Genomic DNA, 4,027 nt, shown 5'->3' with positions numbered 1-4,027 from the left:
AACAACCCACCCAATGCAGCACTAAAAGAACTGCTAGATAAATAAGATGATTTACCAGGCTGACCAGGGGTGCCCCCAAAAGTCGCTGCTCCAGAATCCACTGGTGCCGGACGGCTCCGCGGCTCCTCTTCTTCTGAGAAAGACAGCTCAACCTCTGCCCCTGCCCCCTCCTCCCCAGGAGACTGTTGTTCCTCCATCAGAAGCATCCCAGGAGAGGAGGACATGGATGCTGCGGATCCGTGCCACTTCTGGCCCCTCCTCCCAGCACCAGATCCACCCACCGAAGTGCCGCTCTGATTGCCTACTTGTCCTAGGCCCCCGTGTACCAGCCTCCGATTTTTTGCTGCTTTTCCTTACTCCATCTCATCCAGCAGGGGGCCCTGCCACCCCACAGGAGCCGCCAGCCACGTCTGGTCAATGGTCCTGTGTTTCGTCACATTCGGCTACCCATCACATTTTGCTACCCGCTGGAGTGCGCATGCGTGACTTATGCATATGCGTTCCAACACTGTTGTAAGACCACTTTGCCACAGGGCCCCTCACCGGTTCGCTTTGCTCGCCACACTTCGGGTACGGCCTCGTTTTTCGCTCGGCATGTCCACTTGGGTGGTGGGGCTTGAACCTGGACTCGGGGGTGTGGCCACAAAATTCTGTGCAAGCGCAGATTGCCACAGTGTTGGAACGCATATGGCGGTGTCGCGCATGCGCAGTCCAGCGGGTAGCCAAATATGATGGGTCGCCATATGTGACAAAACACGGGCGGCCGTGGCTGCACTTCTCCCACACAGAGACTCCCCCCTCGCCCGAAGTGGAGGAGTCCGCCGGCTCCCAACAGTGACGCTGATCGGGCGGGGGGGGGAGGTGTGCGCACGCGTCCCATTGCCCGCCAAGCTCTGCCTATGGCGAGGATACCGGAAGCCGGTGGGCGCTTCGCCGGTGGGCCTGACGGGTCCTGGGCGGGGCTCCTTCCCTGGTGCAGAGCTCTGGGGGAGGATCCAGGTGAGAAACGCTCCGGAGGCCGCAAACTCCGAGTGCGTTGGAGTTCCTGCCCCCCTGCTGCCGATCCAGATGCTTGGTCATCTAGGAGGGAGGACACCTGGCTCTGCAGCCACTCGGGTCCCTTTGTCGTGGCAGCCGCCTGTAGCTGGGCCAGAACCTTGTCCACGTTGGCCATGATTTTTGTGACTCCCAACAGCGTGGAAATTGCCCCTCCACTGATGCCCCGGGAGACCCGCCTCCCCCTTAAATCAACAAAACCCCTCCCTACCCTGCTGTTCCCAGCCAATCCTACCTCTCCCCTTTCTGTTTACCTTTCACTTCCTTTTAACCCAATAATTGTCTCCCCTTCTCGCCCCGTCATGCCTGGCCCTTGACTATTTTGCTTTCCATTCCTCTGGCTCCGGGCCTCACAGCGTGTGAAAGCCTGTCAATAGATGACGTGTGTTTTCATGCAACTCACACATTGCGGTGTGAACGGACCCCAAGTGACATTGAACTGCATCAGAAAAAATATAGGCGTGTCTAAGGACAGGTCGGCTAAAAAAAAAAAAAAAACATGTGAAAGAGATTCTAACTCTCCCCCTGCTGGCTGAAAATAAAAATGCAGCTGATTAATATGAAAGATGTCAGATTTAACAGACCAAAGCAAAAATGTAAAAAATGTTTCTTTCCAGACACTGACCATAATTAATAAAGGCAATATTTATAAAACCAACGCACATTCCTTTCCGATGGATCTGGGGGTTTTTTTTGCGTTGCACGCCTTCCGCTGGTAAAAAGTTGCACAATTTTAATGAATTGTATTAATGATGAACATACTGTCATTAGTACATTCCTCTGGCAGCAGAAGAGAAGGACGAGGATGAGCAGCCAGACGCCCTCCAAGTGGCCCGCCGGGGGTCTCTCATGGCGAGTCCAGAAATGTTTTCTGATTTGTCACCCCGGAAGCTCTAAGAAACGCGTTGTGTGTACAGGAGACCAGGTGCGGGGAGAAGGATGTCCGCTGCCATGGCAGCTAAACTCTTTCTGGCAATGCAAGTTGCCTGGCTGAGCCATGACCAGGAACAAGGGCGAGTCGGAGGAAAGTCACACCCTGATCTGGGTCAGGAACTCAAAGTGTTGAAGCAAAGAGATTAAACCGCTGGACCTCCGAAAGGTGCCAAAGTGGGCGGGGCTTTACCACGCACAACCCGCCCAGATGCGTTTTTTTGGGCCGTTCTCCCAGCACAGTGACCGGAGAAGACAGCTCTCCATCTCTGCTCATGGTCAGTAGGGGGCAGGACCGGCTCCTGATCTTGTGACCACTCTGATAGCCAATCACAGTGGTTATGGGATCGGTCGAGACCATTTTAGCTCTATAGATAGATGACGGCGGGCGGGATCCCCTCTTGTTCTGGGACAACGTCACATCACGTTGATCGAGTCTCACTGCACGGCGATCGCGGGCGCCCTGTGTCCCCGGGACATGGCGCAACCCCAGATCTCAGTAAAGAGCCAATGACGCAGCACTTTACCCATGTGATTGGTTGTATCTAATCACCACCGATTACATGTGAATATGAAAAGTGTCGTTTATCGGCTCTTCTCGCCTCACGCTGATAGAGTGTGAGGAGAGGAGAGCCAATCAGCGGCATCTCCTCACAGGGAAGACATGTACAGGTTATCAGGGCACTGATCATCAGTGCAGCTCCAACAGTGCCCAACAGTGATGCCACTCAGTGCCTATCAGTGATGCCAATCTGTGCCCTTCAGAAATGTCAGTCAGTGCTGCCTGTCAATGCCCATCAGTGTCACTTATCAGTGTCCATCAGTGCTGCATTTTAGTGCTCATCAGTGCTGCATATCAGTGCCAGCATATCAGTGCTCATCAGTGCCACATATCAGTGCCCATCAGTACAGCATATCAGTGCTCATCAGTGCCACATATCAGTGCCCATCAGTACTGCATATCAGTGCTCATCAGTGCTGCCTATCAGTGCCACATAGTGCCCATCAGTACTGCATATCAGTGTCCATCAGTGCTGCATTTTAGTGCTCATCAGTGCCACCTATCAGTACCGCATATCATTACTCAACAGTGCCACATTAGCATATCAGTGCCCATCAGTGCTGCATATCAGTGCTCATCAGTGCCACATATCAGTGCCCATCAGTACTGCATATCAGTGCTCATCAGTGCCACCTATCAGTGCTGCATATCAGTGCCAGCATATCAGTGCTCATCAGTGCCACATATCAGTGCCCATCAGTACTGCATATCAGTGCTCATCAGTGCTGCCTATCAGTGCCACATAGTGCCCATCAGTACTGCATATCCGTGTCCATCAGTGCTGCATTTTAGTGCTCATCAGTGCCACCTATCAGTACCGCATATCAGTACTCAACAGTGCCACATTAGCATATCAGTGCCCATCAGTACTGCATATCAGTGCTCATCAGTGCCACATATCGCAGTGTGATCTGCAAACTCGGACAGGAATCGGATTGCATAATGTGAACACCCATGCGATCCGATTCTGCTGCGGACCAAAAAAAGGGTCCTGTGCGAGTTTGGGCCGGATGCGATGCGAATTCAGCCAGACTATCTGTATACTATCTGTATACTATCTGTATACTATCTGTATGGCTGAACTCACATCACACAGAGATCGCATGTGATTTGCACTGCAGTGCGGTGCGAATCACATCCGTTCTCATAAACCGCTGCAGTGTGAACCCGGCTTAAAGGGATGAGGCGGCAGCTCTACTTTTATGTCCAAAGTTGCACGACAAGTCGCAGAAGTGTGAATGGAGCCTCTGAGGGATTCCCCTCCCCCGCAGTGAGAACAGCTGCAGCGATTGCTGTGCCATTAAAACAAATGAAACCACCTGCGTGCGTTACAAAGAAACCTGAAAACATGACCTGTTGGAGGTATTTGAAGACTAGAGAGGGGGAGGGGAATGAGGCTGATCTACACTCCATGTTATGGAGCGCCCGTCCTGAAGGAACCCGCTGACAGTCCCTGCGATCAGGAAGAGCCGCAAATCT

This window comes from Lithobates pipiens, unplaced genomic scaffold, assembly GCF_037356315.1.
Source record: "Lithobates pipiens isolate NorthernLeopardFrog02 unplaced genomic scaffold, aLitPip1_a1.2 Scaffold_56, whole genome shotgun sequence".
Classification (NCBI taxonomy): Eukaryota; Metazoa; Chordata; class Amphibia; order Anura; family Ranidae; genus Lithobates; species Lithobates pipiens.
The sequence above is the reverse complement of the archived record's forward strand: the minus strand, read 5'-3'. Positions refer to the sequence as shown.